The sequence below is a fragment of the Chaetodon auriga genome, chromosome 9 (genome assembly GCF_051107435.1).
Source record: "Chaetodon auriga isolate fChaAug3 chromosome 9, fChaAug3.hap1, whole genome shotgun sequence".
NCBI lineage: Eukaryota > Metazoa > Chordata > Actinopteri > Chaetodontiformes > Chaetodontidae > Chaetodon > Chaetodon auriga.
The window spans coordinates 12,527,775-12,553,434 of NC_135082.1; the positions used below are offsets into that span (position 1 = coordinate 12,527,775).

At 42.2% G+C, this 25,660-nt stretch overlaps 2 protein-coding genes across 6 annotated transcripts in view; one reads left to right on the plus strand and one right to left on the minus strand.

Annotated features, from left to right (window-relative positions):
• frmpd3 (FERM and PDZ domain containing 3) overlaps positions 1-4,318 on the minus strand; it is a 78,644-nt gene extending 74,326 nt beyond the window's left edge. For 3 of the 5 annotated variants that reach the window (XM_076739023.1, XM_076739022.1, XM_076739020.1), the window contains exon 1: positions 3,783-4,267. The gene's annotated coding sequence lies outside the window, so the exon portion shown is untranslated. Of the gene's footprint in view, positions 1-3,782 lie in introns of all 5 variants that reach the window. The other 2 variants (XM_076739021.1, XM_076739026.1) reach the window with 2 other exon arrangements.
• Positions 1-25,660, plus strand: part of LOC143325735 (uncharacterized) — a 155,775-nt gene that overhangs the window by 75,690 nt on the left and 54,425 nt on the right. The window lies entirely within an intron of this gene.

Consider the following 25,660-nt stretch of genomic DNA (forward strand, 5'->3'; position numbering starts at 1 on the left):
TTGTTGGATGGGCCTTTGGTTGTGAGTGTTGATAAAAAAGGGATCCTCTCTGTAACATCGCACTTCAGCAACATGGTGCCTGTTGAAAAGGTAGTTTTGCCTGTCACGTAGACGTGTTGGATCCTTCAGATCACACTTAGTTGTATCTAAATGAAGATATTTACACTACCAAGGAGAAAAAGGGTTTTGCTAGACTAAACCAGACATATTAAAGTTCTTCTCTTCCACACATGAAACCCTTTGAAACTCATCTCTGTCCATCAAAATTTCATATCCAGATGTTTTTTCATGAGAAAAAAAAGGATCTCCTCATGCCTTAAAATGGCTTAGATGTAACTCTACACCTGTGCCTTCATTTAATATGTGTGGATCTGTGAACATACCAATAGGCCTCGCCTCTGTCTCCACCCACCCCTCCACCACTCACCTGAGTGCTTGAGTACACCTGATCAAACACAAACCTCTGCTTGTTTTCTGTTTTGCTCTGTGCTGTATGTTACACAAAGGCAAGTGGTAATATAGGAGTAATTCAGCCATACGTGTTCCAACCAGAAACCGATCCAGAAAAAGTTAATAGTAATAGATAACATGAGCCTCCAGCTTGACTCAGGATTGGTTCCTTATGTGACTTGTGAAACCCTGGCTGTTTGAATCCATGTTTCTGAGACTTTGGTCCACTGCAGTTCCAACGCAGAAATGCTCAGCCATGACATTCATTGCTTATTTTGCTCCTGAAACATCTTGTAGCATATGCAAAACACCATATGGACATGTTAACAAGGTTAAAAACATTTAAAAACAGCGCAATAAACACTATACATAATGACAGATTTACATGGTAGATTGTAGATATTGCTATATTGCCCATCCCCACTGTAGTTTTATAAAGAGACTTTATAAAAAAAAATGTCTTTTCAATATCATCAAAGACCAAAGCCAAATATAAATCTACTAAAAAGTAAATTCTACTAACAAGTATTATTGACTGTGTAGCAACAGCCTGTGGCTGCATGCCACTGTGCTCCATCAAAAACAAATGAAAGATACTATTGCATTGCATTGATTGACACATTTCTTCATTATGATAAACATAGCCAGAGCAGTTTATCCTGGCATGACTCCACGGCTGTATTTTTTTAATCTCTGGAGCACAGCTCTCTACTGGACAGACGTGGTTTAGCATGCACAAAGATGTACTTCCACTTCCACTGCTGCAAAGCATAAACTCTACTTCATGTCCTCACTGTAATCACAGTAAGCATGTGTCAATGGAGTTCAATTGTAAAGAGGCATTAGCCAGATAAGACTGTGGTTGCACAGATGGTACTCATTAGCGAGATCAATTCCTTGGTGGTTTTGGTCTTTTCATGAGATTTGTTGATAACAATAAAAATATTACACATTTAAGACGGTCTCATACTTAAACTCCACTCTGCATTCTGTGTTTTAGATCCTGCAGAGTTTTAAAAGCTGGACAGAAATCATTTAGCCTAACAAGACAGAAGATGGAGATCATTACTTCGATTTAAAATCAACTCCAGCGGGGGAAAACAGTAGGAGTGAATGTGTGAATTCATGCGTGCCTCTGAGAGTGTTCACGTGTCTTGCAACAGAGTTTTCCACTCGTGCTTAACAACCAGCGTAAAGTGTTTGTGAGACTGAAATAATGTGAGTTGTTTCCCCTCATTTAAATGCCCTCCACTGTAATTGGTGTAATCTGTAGGTTTTATCGAGTGCCAAGTCTGTTTTTATAATGTGCTTTTATGTGCCTCTGCAGAGCTGCCAGCCTGTGCCAACTGCCTCCCCTTACATGTGCATCAGACCTTGCTGCTTTGATGGCGATTGGATTTTGAAAGCATGTCCAGACTTGGTATTCCTCTGATAGTCGGGACGTCTCAGAGAGCCACGCTGTGAGAGTTTGTTATCTGTTTGTGCACTTGCGCAAAGACTGCACCACAAGTTCTATTAATTTGTTCGAGCCCACAACCTTGGAGCTATTCTGCTCTCTCTAATGACTAAGCAGAAGTTGACAGAGAAGATAAAATAGCAGCTGTGTGTGAGAGTACAATGTACAGCACGATCACAGAAACAATTTCAGAGCTGTAATGTGCTTTTGATCATATTTCACGTTTGGAAAAAAGAATATCAATAATTAAATGTCATTGCAGAAGAAAAAGTTTTTGCTAGCTGTTCTTGTAGTCCACTGATGCCTGTGTATATATTTACTGCCACAAAAATGCCCACAATCAACCTACACATGCATTTTACTGCAATCAACCTCAGACGCCCACTCCATCTCAAGCCAGCCTAACCAGTCGGGCTGAGTGACATCCCTGGCTTTTAAAATCAACCTCTAAATCAGCCACCATCCACTCTGAAACACGCTGTATAATGGAAAATATTGATATTTTTTGGCATATGCTGAATGTACCGCCTCTAGAATTACTCATGGCATTGTAGAGAGTGCCCTCTCCTTGTCTGACTGTCAGCCTGCCTCGGCGCTCCACCTGTCTCATTCCCTCCTTTTGCTCCTGCCTGGTGTCTCTATAACTTGCACAGCCACATGATCAGATCAGAGAATCCTGGTCATCTAAGTAATGGCTTTCCTTCTGTTGATTCCTCTTGGGTCCACATCCCTGTGCTCTGTGATGTATGCTCCATGCAACGGTACTGGACAGCTCATCTCTCTCAGCCACAGGCACCTCTGAATAAGCACATCCTCCCTGGGCCAATCTCTGAAATGCACTTTGGGGCTGCTGCTGCCCCTGTCATTGACATCCACAGAAGAAAAAAAGCACTCTAACCATTTTAGAGTCATATAATGAGGCTTAGTGGAGGGTTGAGTTGGGGAGAAATCCTTTATTGGCAGAGGTTGTAAACTGACCTTTTCCCTTGTATGCAGGTGCAGCCACAGAAAAGTCTCAAGGTATCAAGAGCAACATCACATCTTAAATAAAATGACTGTCAGGGCTCATTTTCACTCACGTCCTCTGTATGAGCCTCTCATAGCTCCAACATGTTTTCTCTCAGTGCGCAACTGTTCAGTCTAATTATGCAGGAAATCACAGTTTCCATCGTTGTCCCCGGGCTTCTCCCCCAACTTCCACCCTGCTTGGTTTGGTGTAACACCACACTCCACCCGTGGGCTCTCTTCTTGCTCTCCAGCTACGGTAAGCACCCTTTCTTCAAACTCCTCTATGGCATTTCAGCTGCTGTGAAATACAGCCTGTAGACTTTAATTGAAAAACTGGCCAAATGTGGTGTGTGGGATGAATATATGAATGACAAATGAAGCAGTGAGGAAAAGCAAAGCCAAATGGTCACCCCCTAAAAACAGCAGAAGCCCACAGGATATGGCACTCACATAAATTATATGAAATGCCATGGACTCTCAGTCTCTCTGTCCGGCTCTCTCTCTTTTTTTTCCTCTCTCTTGCTACCTCCCTGTTGTACCTTCTTCATTCCCACTGACATTCCCCAGACGTCTGATGGATATCGGACCATGTCCTCCAGGAGACATATTCCATTATCATGCTGCCACAGTGCTCATCCACAGACCCATCTTCTTTCTAATCAATGACCATGCAGCACAGCAGCACAGCGGGCAAGCACAAACAAGACACACACAGCAAAACCTTTAGTAAATAATCAAACCAACAGATGAATAATCAAAGGAGTAAGTAATCTTTATCTCAGACGACACATAGCTGATTCCTTCATATATGCGCAGATCAATACAGATGGAAATCCAACAGAGCAGCCCCAGCTGTGGTGCCTCTTACCTGCGTATCTCTGAGGTGGTCCTCCTTTCTGTGACCGGGCTGGATGAAGACCCTTGGTCTACACAGCCATGCCCTCCTATATGGGCATGCATGTGTGGGGCAGATCAGAGGTCTGCCTTGTATCTGTCAGCCTGGAGAAGAGGAGGGATCAAGGATCAGAGAGTCCTCCCGGCAAACAGCCCCGTCTAGCGCATCTCCTTGTGTCTCCCGCTCTCCCGGGTCATTCCAGCCAACCCCTCAGCAACCGCAGAGCCAGGGAGCGAGCGTTCAGCGGGGGATGGGAGGTGCTTAGAGGACTGAAGCGGACATGGAACGGCGAGCAGAGCACCTCCTCCTCCTACATGTCTGACTGCAGCCAGTGGACATGCTACAGCTGGAGCCTCCGTCCACCTCCCGTTTTCTCCCTGTGCTTGTGTGTGAATGAGTATGTGCACGTTTTTGTGTGTTTGTGCGTCAGTGCTGGCTCCACTCAGTGCTCTGTGTGAAAACAGAGTCTCTTCCCTCACTGTTAATGCTGCCGGTGGCTCCAAGATGCTGAGGCAGAGTGAGAGAGGAAGAGAGAGAGAGGGAGAGAGGGGTGTGTGTGTGAGCGGGGGAGGGAGGATGGCAAAGGAGAGTATAGGAAAGGTTGTTTTCCCTCCTGCTCCATCTATCGGTATCAATTTAATCAGAGATGCATGGCAATGGCGGAGTCGAATCATCCATACATACATACATCCATACCAATGTCTGTGTGTGTGTGACACACGAGAAGAGAGAAACAAAGATGTACACATGCAGAGCATGTTGCCTATTTGTGTTTTGCACATGTTGCATGTTAAATGTGCGCTAATGCAGTTTTCCGTTGTAAGCTAATGAACATGTTTTAAATTGTCATCTGAGAACTTTGTAGCCCACTGCTGCATGTTCACACATACACACACAACTTAAATGTACACACAGCCAGAAATACACAGAAGAGAGCAACACCTAAATAGCAGCAGAAAATCTCCTCCGGCTATCAGTATATCAACAGCTCAGATAACCTACAGCCTTAACAGGCTACCTGCTTCCCTGAATGCCTAGGGGAATGATATACAGCTATCACACCTCAACACTACAGAGGATCCTGAGGAGAGGAGAGGAGAGGAGAGGAGAGGAGAGGAGAGGAGGGGAGAGGAGAGGAGAGGAGAGGAGAGATGAATAAATATGAAAGCCCCTGCAGTGAGACACCCCTCCAACAAGAACCCCAAAGGCAGGTTGGACCATTTGATTAGACAGAGAAAGAAGAAGGGAAAAGAAAGAAAATGACAAAGACAAGAAGTGAAATGCTGTGGCTCAGTTTCACTGACTGTGCGCTCTGTTTTATTCTCTGAGCATGTTGTCTGCTCTGCTTTGACTGGCTGAAGAATTAAAGGGAAAGGCGAAAAGGGATAAAATGGAGAAGAATGACGATCTGGAGATAAGAAGAAAGGTTTTTGAAATTGACAGAGAAAGAAATGGAGCGAGGGAAAGAGAGGGAGAGAGAAATGCAGGCACTAAGAACGTTTTTGCATCTGATAAAAAAAGCAGGGACATTTACAGAGCACAAGAGGAGCATACCAAACAACCTGTTCATCTTTCCTTGCTGCTTCCTTCCTTTCTTAGATATATCTTTCCTTATCTTTGCATACTCTTTACCTCTGACTTTGTCTTCAGCTGAATTCTTTCTTTCCTCTCTCTCTGGCTTTGAATTAAGTGAGCTGTCTGTTCATCTTGAATGCAGGATTCATGTGGAAACAGCAGAGAAAAACAGCGGTTACCTCTGTCAACCTGACAGAAAAGGCTATCGAGAATCTCCCTGCATGTCTGTAAACTGAATGTCTCGTCAGACAGGCGTACTCGTTGTAAGCAGAGGAAACACTCTCTTCTTGCAGGGTTCGGGCCTGCAGACAGTCATGCATACAGCATTATGTGACAGGACAGTCAAAGCAGATTATAACTCTGTTCCACACTAACTTTCTGTCTATTTTTAATCATCAGCAGCCTTAAGTGTTACAGAAACACTGATTCTCCCAGATATGACTGCATGACCAATCACATCCAAAGAGTGACTTTTGTACCTGCTATAGCAGATTCAAATTATGGAAATGACTTAAAACATGAAGAGGATCATGCACGTGAAGGAACTGACATTCACAGTGTGCCCATTGTAATTCATCTCACAGCAGAGCTTAGTGTAGCCTTACTGAATCCAGACCTGATCCTTCAGGGGAAACAGTTCGGCACTGACCTGGGGTCTGCTTTTGAAAGCAATTCCTGATGCTCGACTGTGTTAATCCAACTCTGTAATCTGCTGCTAAATCAGGCTTTAGGAGTGAGCTGAGGCAACGATTGAGGCAGTCTCATGAAGAAGAATCAGCCTCACGGAGTGTGTGTGGGTAATTATGCATGAGGAAGACGGTTAGTACTGCGTTGGATGTTGGCAGAGGACTAACAGATGGTAATTCCCTCTCGCTTCTGCACTTCTGGCAGACCTCTGGATTACAAATGCACTGGTACCTACATTCACGCTTACACATCACTGAGCCTCCCACGTGCAGATGTGCTATAGCAGTCACAGAAGTGCAGTGTTAACGTGCGTTTTGCTCTCACGCTACACTACTGTTTCAACTGGAAGTGGAAGTGGAGAATCCTGCAACATAAGCAGGATGCTGCCACATAGAGGCTCTGAGAAGTTCTCAAAATGCCTAAAGAAACTTTATTAATGCTTCATAAACCATTTACTAATGCCTTAAAGATGAGTAATTAGCTATTAACAACCACTGTTGTGAAAAATCCCCATGGGTTTCTAATAAGCTGTCAAGTTTGCAGAAATGTCAGTAAGTCAATTATCAAATGTTAATTAGTCCAACTTTCGTATAAGACATTAATTCCACTGTTAAAAGCGCGAATAAAGTCATTAAAGGTGGGGTGAGTCAGTCTGGAGAAAGATTCTTAATCTTGACATCTCCCCTTCTTCACAATGCACATTAGCATACCACATTACCTTCCCTCCCACTGCCCCATCTCCTCTCCCCTTCCCTTTGTCCTGCGTAAGAGTGTGAACCCCGCCTTTGCTGATTGGCTGGAATAGTGATCTGTGGCTCTGTCTGAGCCACTTTGTTTGTTTCCCATTTACAGAGCCAGAACTGCGTGCAAAAAAATGCTAGTGGAGGGGATATGAGGAGATATTCGCTGCACTTATATCAGGAAATATCAACAATCTGATGACTCACTCCACCACCTCCACCTTTGAGCTTTTATTAAAATAAAGGCTCAAAGCTTTCTCACCTTCCAGTCTTGAGCAAAGTTTGGGAAGTCAGTAATCAAGGGTTCTTTAGATTGAAAAAAATATTGAGTTTATGTGCTTCAATTATTAATGTGATATAAATAGAATTTTAACTGGGAGAATGTGACTCCTGAAACTGTTGTGACAAGATCTGCTAGAGAGAAGACGTATCACTCTGTTGGAGTTGTTTGACCCAAGAAAACATTCAGTCCGCTCACGATTGTACAGCAGTGTTACAGAGTGGAGGTTTTCCCTCACAAATGATCTTTGGCCGAGTACAGAACACTTTAACCTAACAACAGACAAGTTTGATTTAATTACTTGCAGAATTAACATAAATTAGTGAAAGGTGATTTGACCTGTCACTGGTAATCTAACATGGAAAAAAAACAAAGGAGGAGGCGCAGCTGACACAAAGCAGGTGATCCTCATGCGGCTCTAGGCATCATTTTGGTCATAGGTAAATGGACAAGCTTTAGATGACAAACATCCTTGCCATGATACAGTTTTGGCCTCTTGTGAACCCCAGCAGAGTTGAGGCTGGCAGCGCTAAAGGCTCAGCAGATGGATGTCACAAATCAGCCAAGGATCCAGATCTCTGAGCTTCCAAAATATAGGAAGGCACAAAGGCATCAGCTTGTCAGCAGCCCTCTGACCCAGACCGGACGGTCAGATGATTGCCTCCATACATACTCACACATTCTCTTAGCAAAGCCTCCCTGCTGTTCTCGCACCCCTGTGAGATAGTCAAAGCCTGCTCCAAACCAGTGGCAAGACCAGGGCCAGGCAAGCCAGGAAGCACCAGAACTTCTAATCCCTCTCTGCAACATCCCTGAAGACCAGGAGCACCTCTTTGACCGACCGGCTCATGTCAGGAGCAAACACTTCCAAGCATGCACACCCAGAAAAACTGGCCCTGAGGTGGTCCATGAACTGCCCTTATCCAAACAGCACAAGTCTCTCTTTAACAGCAGCACAGTCTGTCGCTTTGATGACAACCTCCAACTGCCAAAAAAACGTCTGGCTCCTGTCTCCAGTGAGGAGGGCATCAACCTTGACATCCATGCAGGGCGAGCGTCTGTCAGACTTCCAGACTGCCAGGTTTGAAAAGGTCCTCGTCTCCACAACACATGCCTGGAACCGAGCTGTGTCTCATTTGACGTTCCCCAACTAGCTTTAATGGGAGCGCTAAGCTACAAATCAACAGCATGTTAACAATGACACAACGTGGTAAAAAGACAAGATGTTAGCAACATAAAAACAACACAGCTGTCACCAAGGTAACTGAGCAGGTTGTGCGGGCAGATTCAATAAAAATCAAAAAACGTGACAGAGCTTTAGTAGCATGACAGCCAGCAAAGGTTTCTTATTTTTCCTTGCACATGTCAAAGTGCCAGTCAAGAACAGGCCTTTTATAAACTCAAAGGAGGCTCACAACAGAGAAGTTTCACACGATGGTATGATCCGTTCAAAGAAATTATTAGCTAACGTATTAGTATGACAGTTAGAGATTAAATAGATCACTAGCAATCTTTAAAAGGCAGAACTGAGCAAATTTTCTCTCAAGAGAGCACAGACCTGGCACAAATCTTTGTGTCACCCGAGGCCAAAATAACTTAAAAATATGACTCAGTGTTTCAAATCCACACATGGAGCCTAGACCCAAGATGTATGGGAGATAGTAAGGATATTTAAATGTTTGGTCATTGATGGAAAACCAGGAATACTTCATTTGAAATCTGTGCTCTGTATGAATATATGTGTATGTGTAAGCATGGAAGTTTTGTAGCTCTGGACCCCATTAACCCACATTTCCCTCTGAGCAATGACTGATAAACACTGGAATGAAACACACCGCTGTGTTTTATCCAAAGCTTTGGCATTAAGCTGAGCAGGTCTGACAAAGCTCCACCCCTCACCTGACTCACCTGAGACAAACCAGGAAAGTTATTCTTCCTCACTAAAGAGGGACAAAAAATGATTGCTGCTCAGAGTACTGTTACTTCAACCCTGCTGACAGACAACACACCGAATGTGAGTTAAAAAGAAAAATTAAAGTGAAGCTGAAAATACATTTCAGTGAAATTACAAGAGGAGGGAGCGGAGCCATGACTGACTGTACTCTTTGTCTGCTGTGTTTTCAGCTTCAGTCAGAGAGAAAATGGCTTCTCTGTCAGAGAAGAATCTCTGCTGCCCTGCTAGATGTGAAATCTTTGAGAATCCAGAAGCAAACACGTGACTGTCCACTTTGTAAGAGACGATTTTCAAAGGAGGAACTGACTTTAAACTTTGCATTGAAGAATTTGTTTGAGGCCTTCTTACAGAGCAGAGATTCAGAGGCTCTGTGCTGTCCTCAGTCTGAAAAACTCAAACCCTTCTGTCTGGACCACGAACAGCCAGTGTGTCGCATATACAGAGATTCAAAAATACACATCGAGCACAGATTCAGCCCCATAGACGAGGCTGCACAGGATCACAGGAACGAGCTCCAGAGATCTCTGAAGCTCTTACAGGACAAACTGGGGCTTGTTAAGAAAATTAAATTGATGCTTGATCAAACAGCAGAACACATAAAGTTCCAGGCCCGACACACCCAGAGGAGACACACAGAGAAGAGACGCAATTTAAGAAGCTCCACCAGTTTCTAGAAGAGGAAGAGGAGTCCAAGATGGCTGCCATGAGGGAGGAAGAGGTGCACAATGGTTGGATGATGAAAGGGATGGAGGCTGTAAGCAGAGAGATAGAAGCTCTTTCAGACACAGTCAGAGCCACAGAGGAGAAAGGCTGCATTGGAAAGAGCTCAGCAGCGCTCCCTGCAGGACGATCCACAGACGCTCTCAGGAGCGTGTGTTTTGAGGCTCGAAGGTCTTTCATTCAGGGGCTCACAGCTGGGATGTCGAGGTTGGAGACAGTACAGGCTGGGCGCTGGGTGTGTTAGCAGAGTCTGTCCACAGTCGAGATTATGGAGAATATGGTTCTATAAAGGTGAACACTCTGCATGGTCACTACCAGCTCCACCCACTGTTCTCCCAGGGAAAGACCAACTCAGGAAAGTATGAGTGAATCTGGACTGGAACAAAGGAAAGCAGTCATTCTCTGATCCTGATATGAACACACACATACACACCTTCACACCTTCACACACACTTTCACTCACAGGCTGTTTCCATTCATTAACACTGGGGATGACCTCCTGCTAAAGATACTGCCAGTGAAGGTTTCTGTGGCAGTGGAATAGAGCAGATAGATGTCATTAGTTAGGGTTCTCAACCTTTCAGGCGGTTCAGACCAGCAACAACTGCGGGTTGGTTGGGGGTGTCAGCCACTCATTCTAGGCAAGCCTATGTTTTCAGCAATTACTGTCAGAAACTGCCTATATTATCTATGGAGTTACGACAAACTGTTTAAGTAAAACAACATGAGACAGATGATGTCCATTCTTGTCAGTGATCGTGTTTGCAGCCTAGTAACCATCACTGCATGGACTGGTCTAAGGTTGCGCCACAGGAAATGAAATGAAGGCTATTTTGTTAGAAACTGTGGTGTAATTTCAGTCATGCACGCTCAGCTCAAAGATGGTCTAAGACTCTACAAAATACATTTGGTAAATTCAATGGGAGCTTCTTCCAAGAACGTGGAGTCTCTTTGGTATCAGTTTGGTTTGATCGCCTCTTTAGTCATTTTCTCGTACTCTTTTTTAACCTCCTGTCACAGCTGTCCTTTATCTCTGTCGTAGCACAGCTGTTGACAGCTGTAGTAATATTTTCTAATCTTCTCACCACTGCCACTGCGATTTCTTCTGTTTCCATGCGCTCATTTCCAACAGCAGGATCAGGTCCTCACCGTCAAGCTCTTCTTTTCGCTCTTGAGTTTTCTTCATTTTTGTAAATGAATCTTGTTCGCTAAAGGAGCACAACAGGCAGTCTGATGTAGCAATTTGGAGACCTTGATTCTGCTAACAGCCAAATCTCACAAATGCACACCTGCACGTGTTGAGGTGGTATTCATCAAGATGATACAAGTTTGTGCAGCTTGCTGAATCAGAACACAGCACAAGAGATGCTTCCTGGGACAAATATGCAGGTCCAGTGGATGACAACAATATGTCAAGAATAGAAGAACGACAAATAAATTACACGGTAGGCTTTTTAATAATCACAGGGTACTGTATTGATTAATTTTTCTGAAGTATTTAGACAGAAAATAGACAAAACAGGTTAACACTGTCAATACTGCAATGTAATCACTTATGATATAAATTTCTTTATTATGATGATAGACCTACAAAATATAATTATGGAAAATTACAGAGTAAAAAGTTTTTAATTATGTAGTAATATTAAGAGTTGATATAGTGTAGATTGTTATTGTTCCTGGGGAGCAAAGCATTAAAATAAACCCTGGAGAAACGTGCACCTTTATAGCTATATTGTCACCAGATCAAAAGCAATTAAAGAGGTGGATACATACTTTCACTCACAAACATATTCATCACTAACACATGGTGTCTTGAGTTTATTTATCTATTAATCTTTTTTTGGAAAGCATGATTAATTGCAGCTGAGGTAATGGATGTAATCTTTTTAGTGACAGTGCACAAATGGAGTGTGGGATAAAGCTCCTTTTAAAACAAACTGCTCCCTTGTTTACCCGTTTTTCAATGAAATTACAAAAGAAACACGAGGAATTCTCACGTATCGCATTACTCATTCCATTACAATTAGACAGTATACTCTATCTCCTCAATAAATGCATTAATGCAGAAGACAGCATAGGTCCATATCAACTTCAAAACAGATGTCAAAGTGTAAACGGTAAATAGCAGATCTGTTCACTCGAAGGTCGGAAGCTTCTGGATAAAGCTTCATAACTCTCCCTGACGTGCAGTATAATGGTATTTTGGCTGACATTGGAATCATTGAAGAACAATGGAATATTTCTGTAAACAATATAGTTTTCCTCCTTTCCGATGTGTGTACAATGAAAGTCAATGTATCATATTTTGCCTTGGAATAATATCAGTGTTTTTTTTATTGCCAGTCTTAGATTGGCTCCTTGTTATAACTACAGTGAAAGGACATACAGAAATCCTAACAAGTTCTATCAGCTGTGACCTTGCCGAGAGGATCTAGGCGTGCATGGAGAAGGTGCTGATTGTGATCATAAGACTTGAAAGTCTTTGATCTCTGCAGCATGGAGGCTTAACAGTCAATTAACCCTTTGATCCCTTCTATTCCCTGCGGTCAATAATGCTCTATAGCCCATACATACAGCACATACTGCACACACATGCACACACATGCACACACAGACATCTCAGTGCAAGATAGTGGCGCCATCTCCTTCAGCATTCAAATTTGTGCTGCAGATTTATTGTCGCTCTTCCTCATCCTCCACATCATTTTCAAGGGTCGGGTGTTACACGGCCTGGCGGCAGTTCTGTGCATCTATTGGATTTCATGAGTGACTGAGCAATGAAAACAGAATGAGATCTGAGACAGATAATGTCCACATTAACCCTACACTGAACTGACATGGCCTCCAGCAGCACTGTACATAATGACATAGTGACTGACTTGACAATGAGACGTGAAAACATACAAACTCCAAAAGAACAAGAGAAAACCGGTCATCTATTTGTTGAAGTGGAAATGTAAAGATGGGCATCTGTGAAAGAGACACTGAGCTGAGGGACTTGCTGATTTTCAGCTCTTTTCATGTAATGCAATTATGCACTTCAAAAAGCCCATTTATTTTCCCCTCGTCTCCAAAGGACATTTTACACCAACATTATTTAATGGCAAACTGAAGCTCTCATACTCCAGGTCTTAATGCTGCTAAATGTGTGAGGGGAACTGCCATCGGAAGTTGTTTGTGCCTGTAGTTACTGACCAGTTCATTATTAATTATTCTGAAGTTGACATTTTGACTGCAAAAGGTCCAAAAGTGGCATATTAAATTTGAATTTGATGAATTGATTCATTTAGTTCTCTTTTACATGAATAGAAGTTTGTTTAATGTCCTGAATGCTAAAAAGGTGCCAACTTCATAATCAGGTGGTCATGATGAGAAAATATCACTTATTAAACGCTGGATAACGATGTCTGACTGACATGTACGCACATTATTTCTATCTAGATTTTCCCCCACACATCGATCATGATTTCGTCTTTCTTGTCGATTTTCTGACAATAGTGCTGCCTGGTTTGTTGTCATCTTTTCTAGTGCAGCTGTGTGTCAAATCAATTCAGAATTTAATCAAGTCAATTAAATTCTGTTCAAATTACTTCTGTTCAGTGAAATGCAAATGAGCTCATTATCCTATTTAGTGAGTGAAATGTGGTTCGCACATAGAATTAACAATCACAACAAAACACATTAAAAGCATAACAAAACATGTAACACTTGACCACTACGGACGTGTTATTTGCTCACTTTAATTTAACAACCAGAGGGCACAATGTGGGAAGCTGTGAATGTGGCTGACCTTCCTCTTGGTGGGTGATTGGATGAATCATGTGTCTATCGCTGTCTATCAGAATGAAAATATAAGCCTATGTGTGTTTTGTAAGGAGTAGCTGCCCCATAATGTAGGTTAAGTAGTAAATGTAATGTGGTTCATTCTCAGAGTTAGACAAGGGGTAGGATTAGGCATCTCAACAGCATTTATTTGGCAGAAAACCCAAAGTATATTATATAAGTGCAACAGTCAGTGCACCACAGGGCATGTCTATCAAGTACATTTACATACGCAGTAACAGACACACACACACACATACTGACGCAGCAGAGGGAGCTATCCTGTAACAACAACACCAGCTGAGCTTGTGTTGCAGTATGTGGAGATAACGTTAGGTCTGGTTATGTAAGGTTATACAAAAATGAACTTGAAAAACCATTTTGAAGCTTATAGGTGCGCAGCCTTCTATCCTCTAGCCTTCATGTTATTGCAGCCATTTGTCACTGTAATGACGGTATCAAAATCCATGTCATGGCAGAACGAGACACCGGCGTTGGCGACCAAAGTGGTATATTGCCCACCCCGATGCAGACCAGGGTACACTTTAATATTAATAATACCAATTTCCTCCATCCAGATTTTAGGTTGTTTCCAAAGTTTGTTGTGATCTTTCTTGTTCTTTGGTTTTAATACTGATTGAATTTTTGTCCGGTCAGCGCTTTCCCAGCTGGGTAACATGCAATGTCAAAGAGGACACCCCGTGCTACCCGGCTGGGTGGCAACTGGAGCGGTGCTGTGCAGTTTGAGTTGGGTTTTGAATGTAATGACTCTCCACACACCTTCTCAGTTATCCACCAAATCCCAGAAAGTCAGAAAGAAACAATCATGCAGTTTGTGTGTGTGCGTGTGTGTGTGTGTGCGTGTGTGTGTGTGTGTGTGTGTGTGTGTGTGTGTGTGTGTGTGCTCCTATTGTAGGTTAAATCAATTGTGCGTCACTAAAGCGATAAAAGCATATGGCTCAGGGCACTGTCCTTTGAAAACAAGAGACAATCCATGCTGTCCACATTAACAGACAATACAAGATGTCTTGTCGTATAGGCCTTTGCCCAGGCATATCAAGGACTCGGCTGTCATGGGAATAAGTCTGAAAATAGCCTTTGGGACTCCAACCAGTCAAAGAGAAGCACATTAGACAGACAGACACAAAGCAGACATGTTAGTACAGAACCTTGGACTCCAGAGATCCTGGGTCCCAGATCAATTTGAGGGTCTTTTTGAACCTACACTAAACAATGTTGCCCCCCCCCCCCACCCCCCACCCCCCTTTGTGGGAACAGCAGGAGGTCTGGTTATTACTGATTGCAACTGGCACTCTTACAGAGCTGAATTCACACTCTGCATACTGTAGACTGACAAACGCTGGCTAAACTTCCTTTCAGAAGATGAATCAGCTTTAGGAGCCAATTAACAGCCCATTTTGAGGGACTACATGTGGTGTGACCCCCTCTTAAATGACTGAACCAATCAGATAACGTGGCCAGAAAGACAGGTTGAAGACGTGCATTACCTTCCCGTAAAAGAAGATGTTTTTGATATTTTGATATTTTATTCTTTATGTGTTCGCTCGTCATTTTTTGACTCGACCGTCGCTGCATCAAAATTTGATCTTCTCATTCACGTTATGTCGTTAAAACTTTACATGGCTTAAATTAGGCAAATGATCTTTGGTGAGATTACAGATGATCAGTGAACATGAAAAGCTAGCCATTTAAGAAGCAGTGAGACGGCGAAGTCTCGTCAAAGCCAAGCATGTGTGACCTCAGCAGTCCTGTGCACGGCCATTGTTCCCATGCTTTGTAACTCCTCTAATCTTAAGATCCTGACTTAATTATCTTGTTATCTCAAGATAAAAAATTAATGGCTTTTCAAGGTCACAACTTCAGCCTAATTGCTGTTACCTTCATGAAAGGCGATTGCAGTAGAGCTGATAGTGGAGTTACACTGTAGACAGATTAAAGTGGAAATGACAGAGAGATCACAATTGACCATCGCATTCAATTTTACGTTAATCAACATTTGACACTGAGATTGCAGCCACAATTAGTCCCCAGTTAAGTCACGATCTCAAGAAAAACTATTTGTTATATTAAGGTAACAAGATGATTAAATTGTTATTTCAAGAACACAAAGTTTAATTATCTAAAACTAATTAAGGTTCATGTGGGGTTTTGGACGACTTATAGTACTGAAGAGCAGTGTTTGGATGTCTTTGGTGTGACGTGATAGTGGATTAACACTTTTAGTGGCAGTTATTTGCCTTTAACGAGGAGAATAAGAAACCCACAAGCCGAGGAAGCCAGTATTTTGAAACATTGAAAATAAAGCCTGAGGTAGGAAATAAATTCAACACCTTTGTTTGGCCTCGAGGATGCACACAACGTAGTGTGGAGTTTTGGGTTGTTTCTGACAATGTTAACTCCACAGGGTGCCTTTAAGTTGTGATGTCAAGATAACAGGAGTAAAACAGATACAAACAAAGACAGCACTTGGTGTCCTTAGTTCCCACTTTGCTGTCTAACATATTATTATAAGAGGTGCACCAGAGACTCCGAGCCAAGCTCAGAGTTTAATGGTTTGTTTAATCATTGTTTTGTTCGGGAGTGCACAGCCTCCTTTATCTCAAAAGGCAGCGTTTTTTTTTAAACTAACATTAGTTAGCTGCATGCTATTGTAACTAATGATCTGATCAGTGTTCATCTGTTCCGTAAATAGAGATTATTTGAAGGGCCAAGGGCAAACTCCCAGATAATCAGCACGCAGCGCAGAGAGTGCAAGTGGTAGTGGGAGAGACGTTGGTTTGTCAGTAAAAACAATCTGATTCCTTTTGAAAACTTGTAGAGTTTGAAAACACTTTCTTTTAATGTCACGTATGCCTCCCTGAGAGATTTTGCCTGCGTCATCATTTTATCTAACATCTCTGACAGTGTAATCTCATTGTTGCTGCTGCAGACTGTGACCTGTTTGAACTAATGACTAAATCCCATTTGTTAACGTTCGTCAGTGGTATTTAACTTAGAATAATGACCTAAATGATTTTGGTACTACACCAACAGGCAGACTCACTGCCCTATCGCAATCCGTCCGCCTCCAACAGCCTCGGTCCATCTACAGTAAACCGCTCTGACTTAAGCCATCTGTCTGGGCCAGCTACTGGGACCATCACTGTTTACCTCAGGGCTCTGCTCTTTGTTTCTCTCACAGCGAGACAGTGATGTCACATGACCTTTCTTACTCCATTTCTACCCTTGAATTAGTTAATACTCTTGTGGAATTTCCCCTCAGGCTGATGCTGCTGTGACTATGACAACATAAATTCGAGGTCATTGAACTGTCCTGAGGTACCAATCTAGTCATCTATGAATAAATGACTGTGACAAGACAGCCTGTCACAGCAATATTCAGAAATGAGTCAGTGTTTAAGTAGCATGTAAGTGCTGTGAAATGACTGGAGAGTGTGGGGATTTGCTATAACTAAGATGAATGTTTCTTGTATGTGAAGCACTTCAGAATTGTACTTTTCAAGAGGAAGGTGTTATTTTTTGAGAGCAGCTTTTTGCATTCTAGGATTCACCCCCTCTGCAGACAACACCATCAATGAGCATCACCAGCATGGTGCAGCTACAGCCATGTCTGGGAACTGCCATCCATCCTAACCAAAGTGGCACTCAGTAGATGTCAAATGCAAAGAAGCTGAAGTTATTCATATTATTTACAGAGAAGACAACTTTGTGTGCTCAGAACTTGTACCACCCACTGGCAAGTTAGGGAAACAGTCAGAAAAGATAGAAAGATATTCCAAATGAGTAGCGTTTATGTGGGGTTTTCTGTTGATTCATAGCAGGTCTAGTCTGTGCTCACTCACAGAGACCCAATAATTCCCACAATGAGCAAGCACATGGCAACAGTGACAAAGAAAAACTTCTTTTTTACAGACAGAAACCTCCAGCAGACACCATCTGCCTCGACCGGCTGGGTTCAAAGAGACAGAGAGAGGGAGAGCAGGAGGAGAGAGTACATACAGAAGCACAATGCACATGTCCACATGTAAAATAATGATAGAAGTGCAGAGAGACAGAACTACAGAAGAGAGAAGACATCGAGTTAGTAATATGCATTGACAGGATAAGGATGCACACCGATGTGGAGGGAGAGGAAGAGAGAAGAGCTCAGTGCATCATGGGATGGTTCAGGGCTCACCTGAGCCAGCCCTGACTATAAGCTGTATCAAAGAGGAACGTTTTCAGCCTTTTCTTAAATGTAGAGAGGCTGTCTGCCTCCTGAACCCAAACTGGAGTTCCACAGGAGAGGAGCTTGATACCTGAAGGCTCTGGCTCCCATTCTGCTTTTGGAGACTTTCTGAACCACAACTAAGCCTGCATTCAGCGAGCACAGTGTGCTAGTGGGCTAGTAGGGAGCTCTTTAAGATATGATATTGCCTGATCATTGATGGCTTTGCAGGTGAGGGGAAGGATTTTGAAATGTACTCTGGAACTCAGAGTGCAGAGAGGCTAATCTGGGAGAAATATGATCTTTTATTCTAGTTCTCGTCAGTACATGTGCCCCAGCGTTCTGGATCAACGGAGGAGTGTTTAGAGACTTATTTGGGCAGCCTAATAATAAGCAACTGCAGTAATCCAGTTTGGAAGGCTGCAATATGAAAAATATATATAGAAGGTATAAAGTAGAGTCAGTTTTTTAATGAGAAGATTTTAGTTTTTGGCAAGATAAAAACCACAGCTGTGTGTTCAACAAGTGTCTTCTATCCTCACAACACGATGTTTGTGTCATGTAAATTGCATTTAATTTGTTTTTATCTGTGCTTCATGAATTGTTACAATAGAGTTTGCTGTTGTCTGGAGTCTCGTCAGGGCACCATGTGGTGTAAGATAAAATGATTAGTGGAAAAAAATTCATTTGTTTTTTTGACTGTTTAATACATGTTTGTAGTTCTGTTTCTGCTGGGCACAGTTTGAGGAAATACTTGACCTTACTGTTGGCTACCTTACCTTGGTTTCGCCCTGGGCACAGATGTTCTCACACAGTAAACACCTGTGCTATAGTGAAGAATACCTTGGAAGATACAAACCACTGCTGGGTAACAGATAAAATCATAATGTTTGTATTGCATTTCCCCATAAAGTTTGCACTGAGAAGCCCGAGTGATGGTGAGTGCTGAAGCCACATATGGAGCTGACATTAGCCCTGCTCATTACAGGCAGCCCCCAATGAAGGAATCAACTGAACTGTGAAACCAGCTAGCTCACCCCTGTGAGCCTCATTTTCCAAGTTGTGATGTGTGGTCTAAAAAATGAATTCATTTCATACCAAGACAAGCCAGGTTGTTTCTTATGGCGTTGTTATGACAGATCTGCCAGCGCGCTGGAGTTAGTGGTGGTGGAGACTTCTGCACAGAGGAGGGCAAAGACCAAACAGATGGTTTAAAGTGTTGCCTGCTCTGTTACCTTGTTGAAATTTACTGCTCATTAAAAGAACAATGCAATGACAGACCTCAAGTGTTCGGCAGCAGGTTTCTAATTTTTCCATGTTGTTTTTGTTTGCAGCTAATACAGTTGCATAAAACACTCATTGATTTACAGTACTTCCCACCATAGCCTAATACACTGTGATGTTAACATGCTCGCTGTAAACGGTATGACAAACTCAGAGCGTCACATGTTTCATCATACGGCCCTCTATAACCACACATGGATTACAATCTTGTATAAAGTTGCATTTGTATTGGAACCTGAAAAACAGACACCAAATAAAGTTACAGTTAATTTGTAAAGGATCACCAGCAATACAGGAAAAGTTTGTTGGGGAAGAGCACAAATGGCAAATGACCGCTGCTGTAACTCAGTAGAAAATGTTGGTTTTCCACCGAGAGAGCAGCTTAAAGGGATTGTTGAGACCGTAGAGGTCCTAGCTTATGAAGCAATGTCATTTGCAATGGATCACTTTGCCCTTGAATGTGTGGGTGGGTGTCAGTGCATGTTGGGGGGGGGGTGTGTTTGTTTGTGTGCCTGCATGTGTGCTTATCTGTGAGTGTCCTTGGTTTTTCAACAGTCTCATTCTCCCATCATCATCAGCAGTGGCTCTCAGCAGAATAATGTAAGTCAGTCTCCGGGGAGGGTGAGACAAATGTGTGGCGGCTCACAGAGTCATGTAATCTGCTGTGCCATCGCGTAGTGATATTTTTTTGGGGGGAGGTGGCAGGAAGTGTGTTCTCATCTGTTCCAACCCAACAGCCGTTATCCTCCTTTTACTTTACCTGCATTTTGTTTCTCAAAGTATTTTCCCTCCACTCACACAATTATCTGCCTGCCTTCTTGCATCATGTTCCCTCTTCTCCTCTCATTAGTTGAGGAGATAGCCTTAGTTTAGGGTAACAAGTTGACTGTTTTGTGTGTACATGTGTGCATATGTGTGTTTGTGTGTGTGTGTGTGTGCCTGTTTACATGTGTGTGTTATTCCCTGGAGCCTCAGCCTGTTGGCCGGTTGCAGGGTTGTGTCTTTAAAAGCAGCTCATTAGTGTGTCCACTTGGACTCCAGACAGCTCTTTCTTCTTGTACAGCTGGTTCTGGCCACATTAGGCCAATGATGCTCTCTCCCTCTAATGGAGCAGAACGAGAGGACCAGCACTGAGCTGCTACTGTTTGCTCTCCTATTAATTATCCTTCCCCAACCAACTTAAACTGCTACACTCCCTTCTGCATGCGGAAGCTTTGTAAGGCTTTCTTTAACATTCACATCAGTGGCAACGCACCCTTCTAATCATCAGAATATGCTGACTGCTGGACTTTTTTTATGATGTGCTCTTTTTAACTTGTGCTCTGTGTTGGCAAAATGTGGTGCTTTCTTCCTCAGTTCGCTTTGTGAGGGCCCGCGAGGTGTATAAAGTGATTGTTGACTGTTGAACGTGGCAGTTTTGGGAATCATGCTGCAGTTTGATCTCAATCTAATTCTAAATTGCAGGATCAGTCTAAATGTCGTGTGCTCTGCAGAGCTTTTGGATGGGAGAGGAACTGTGGTAAACATTGCAGACGTGAAGACTTTAATACGAGCATTTGCATTGTTGAAACATGAGGTTAACGCTCCCTTTTTTTCACCTCATAACGGTCTTGAATCCTCAGTTTATACAAAATACTGCTGACAACATCTTCTTACCGCTCACCTCCCATTTTGGCTCCCGGTTACTGCCAGATGTGACCTGAAGGTGCTTCTCCCTAATGAAACATTACATGAACCCGTATCCTCCTGGTGGAGCTGTACACAACACAAACCAGGAGGAAAGCAGCATCAATAATGCAGATCCGTTCACACCCTCTGCTTAATGAATCTGAGACATCTTTAAGCAGTCTTTCATCCCGTCCTCCATCATCTTACTAAAAAAATGACTCTTTATTAGATACTAGTGACTGCTGTTGTTTTTATGATCTCTATTTAAAAAGTGTTTTCATAGTTATTGCTTAAGCACATTTACCCAAATTGTTTATCATTACAGGGTTATTTATTTATTTGTTGTTTTCATCTCATGTATTCGAATCTATGGCAATAGTAGAGGAAGCTCCTCAGTGTCACACCATGTGCTTTGTTTTGAAGCCAAAGATGAATTTCCATATGAGTGTACAACAAAGATAGATTATTATCATTATTATTATTATTATTACTTATTTATTTATATTCATTTCCTCTTATTGCAGGAGACATAGCCTGGCAATTAAAGATGAAACAGCTGGAAGCAGAAGTTTTTCCTCTCACACTCATTTCCTCTAGAGTTGACTCCCTGTTGTGATTAGAGGCAGAAACATTTTTTTCTTTTTTCTTTTTTTTGAGACGGGAATGTAGTTTGTGTCGAGTTCTCCCACTTTATGTATTTTTCATAATTGTGCTTGTCTGTTTGTTTTGAGTGAGAGCAAATGCTCTGCATTTAAAATTCAATACTCCACTCGTACATACTGTACATATACCAGTACTAAGCACTTGCACATACATACATTGACATTTTATGTTTTTGAGTAAGAATATATATATATATATATATATATAGTTTTATGTATATGTGTGTGTGTGTATGCTCTTCTGGCATATACGTAACTGTCTGAGACCAATCTACAGGTTTATCTGCCACTACACAGTAAAACGAGCTCAACACTTCAGCAGAGAGCTGCTTATTTTGCCGGGAAAAAGCAAAGCAAGAACGAATATTTTCTCCAGCTGATCCAATAGAGCTGATACACACACAGCAAACTGCAACTGTTAGTGAACAATTGAGCCAATTTTTCTCTTGGCTGTCTCCTTGTTCTTATTGATGGATCGTTTAGTGTGCGACTGTGATTAAGCCCTGAAAAACATGACAAACCTGAGAGTGCTTTTCCCCTGGTAACTGTAATGTGCCTGCTTTGATTTTATAACAAACATGACATTATAAACAATGCCTGCTCGTGTAGCATGAAGCAGGAGCATATTAAGTCTAGAGAAGTCTTAGTTGCTTGTGTGAACATTGCACAGGCTCAGTGACTATATGGTTCACTTTTGCCTCATTACCGTACATACTTATCAATTAAACACATTTAAGGGTAGTTGAAAACTAATTTTAATGGCCCGCTCTCACTTTGAAAGAGAAAATAAAGCTTCTTGAAAGCTGGATGTAATGTGTGTGTTCTTCAATCACACTTGCACTCGGCGTTATTCTTGGCGAAGGAGAAAGACACAGAGATTCATTTTTCATGCAGCTATTTGATTTGCACATTTGGCTTTCAAGGATCCTCAGTGGCATGTGAAAACCCAGAGTGTATTTCAGCGACTGAAAGCTCAGCATGAATAAGTCAGCAGTGTCAAAGTGTTTATTTATTCATTTATGACTCTCTCCTCATTGATGCTCCTTAGCATCGTGCATTGGTGGCAGTGCAACACATGCTTTTGTCTAAGTGTATGCAAACGATAACGCAGGTGTGCATTGTTTCATAAATGTGTGTTTGATTCCATATTATGTAGCCATTCTTATATTTATTTGTCGTCTTCCAAGCGTGCATCCCTCTCAGATGGCTCGACATTCGCAAGAAAAAGCATCACTCTTATATAATTACTCACTGCTATGGCATAAAATGGCTGACGTTGTTTTTTGTGTAACTTCCTTAATTTTTCACCAGCTGTTGTTAATTCAGTTCTTCTTTTAGTGTGATTCATATTCTCACCGCCACCTGAGCAGTTTGGCTTTCTGGAAGAAAAAAATGCTTATAATAGGAAATAACTGTGTGTTGAATGGGCTGTAAGGGGTACAAGATTATGCCAGGCATGTGTGGAGGCAATATACTATAGTTTGCAAAGTCAGCACTGCTGCAAAGCAATATACTTGATCCAGACAAGGACTTATAATCCAGCAAATACCTTTGTCATATATATTCATCCCTGGCAGCCTGTAGAGGTGCCATCTGACGGCTCATTTATGTGAATGGGGCGGAGGAAAAACAAAATGACAGTAAAGTCAGCGGCTCGTCTGTTAAAACAGTCATCTGCCTGTCCTTTTTTATACGGCTTCTGTCAAGTTACAGAAATGTTTTCTGGCTGCCAAGAAGCATTTTTGTGCCAGCAATGCCAATGGGGCCGATTTGAGAGTTCATCAGTTTTTAAAGTAACAAGCAAACTCTCATCTACCTTTCAGTGTCAGTTTCCTTCAGCTGTCAGAGATAATTTTGGTGCCATTTGTCCAAAGAGCCTGTCTAATGGCTGTGGGTGCTTTTAGACACCCTGGACACCTTAGTTTGAAACACATGTATCAGTATGGGTTAGTACATTATTGACAGTAATGATAATACAGAGAGATTGAAGAAAATGGGGGAGATGTTTGAGAGTCTCGGCCGACCCTCGAGCTGTGGGAGAAATGGTGTTCAGACGGCTTGTGCATTTAAAAAGAGGCACAATACAGCCATTTTAATATGGAATCCATTTGTCTAATTACAAACATTTCTCTTTCAAAATATGCATTCACTTTATGAAACACTGAAAGGATATTTGGAAACAATAGAGCTGCAACAGCTAGTAATTTAATCGATTTACTGATGGAAAGAAAATGACTCTATGAAAATATATGATCATAAACTGAGAGCATATATATTGTAGGTTGTCACATTGCTTGGATTAAACAAACAGGCTGACTACATCACCTTGGGCTGTGGAGAATTCTAATGGGAATGTCTGACTCTTCTCTGACATTGTGTGTTATAAACAATTAATTGATAAATGAAGATACTGCATTAATCGCCAGATTTTCCATAATGAAAACACACTTTAGTTACGGCCCAAAAAACAAAGCTTGCGTCCATGTGGAAGGACGTGTTGATGACAGTGTTGGCACACTTCCAAGCAAACTTTGCTCAGTGTGAACGTAATCTGATTGGCTCCGACTTAAACCTGAGTGTGACATTTTTTAATTATTAGTATTTAATTAAACACTGTTAGTGATGAGTGAGGGCTGCGAGGGGATTTTGTGTTGCTTTGACAGGTCACGTGACAGTCACTCCTGCTCTCACAGACCTCGCAATACAAAACTGGCAGCTCTTTCCGGCTTGCACAATTATTATGAAGAAAGTGGCAGGTAGCTGCTATAGGCGCCCATTACAGCACATTTTCTCCTCTTCTGCTGAACGTAGATGCAGATTCATGTTCATGAACACTCATTTATAAGTCAGAGAATAGCACAGATGCCATGATGCCTCAATTCTTTGTTGTTTTGTTGTTACGGCGCCATTTCATTGTTTTTCTCAGATGATCCTTTACTGTATTAGAAAACAATAAAACCAAATTCTGACAACTTAATTACACACGACCAACGCGCACAAAATGAATGTTGTTGACAGATGCTGCGTTGAGCTCAGACAGTGAACCACGGGGCAGGTTCAACACTGTAGCGATAGAGTATAGCTGCTAATTTGGAATAAAACAAACAGCAGGTGTAAAATCTCCCAGTGTGTGTGCGTGTGGTATAGACAGAGAGAGGCTTTGTGAGTGCTGTTTTCTTCCTGCCAACATAGCTGTTTATGTTGCTGCGCCGGTAATTGGATCAAGCTTTGCTTATTAGCAGTGTATTGAAAATGGGTGACATATTTCCAACAAAATTCAGCCACACATATATCAGTACAAGCCTATGTTTTGTTTACCATTACAAGCAGCAGCAGCTGGGATCCAAAAAGCTGCCATCTCTTAATGAGGTGTAAATACTGAGACATAGAATTGCCTAAAAATAAATAAATAAGTAGATAAATAATTGAAGAGCTTGAACACCACAGAGACCAAGACCTATCACATTATCTTTGTTCGGTTCCCCCTGCAGGCAGTACCCAAACGCTTTGCTTTCAGCGTCTTGGCAGCTCAATCAAAGACAGAAAGTCCACAGTGAGTTGAGAAATGTGCAGGCGTGAGCAGACGTTGCAGACGCTCCTTACCTGTTGTCTCTGACTTGACTGAACAAAAGTAAACCACAATTTTGTGACTCGAAGCAAAAAACATCTATTTCAATATTTACTCAACCATAAAAGCTTTCATTGTCAGAAAAAAACAACAACAGCACAGGCCATTTTTTAGAGCCAGTGTTTACCTGACAATGATTTCATGTGGCTGTTGTCTGCAAAGCTAACCCTTAGCATGATATGACGGGGTAAGTGAGTGTTTGGATCAGCAGAGCTTCACGCAGGAGATCGTTGTTCATATGCTGTCTCGAGGTCGGTCTGACCATCCTGCTCGTCCGGCTGGTTAATAAGTGCTTTAAACTGACTTTCAAATAACTTCAACTCAGTGCCAAACGTGTGTCCAGCAGATGATTATCAGGTCAGCCTGGTGTCTGATCTGCATTACAGCAGTAAGAGTTCAGCACCAGAGATACTAAAGAAAAGTGTTTGAATTTATTGACTCACGAGAACAAGCAATAATACTGACTGTGACGTTTGTACTTGTGGACTTTAGCCGCATGTCATTCTCATCTTTTTTCTAGTGTCATTACAGCCAATGCTGAAGAACCTGATAGAAGAGTGTCTGCTGTGGGTCATCATAGAAGAGTGGACTGTTGGCTTC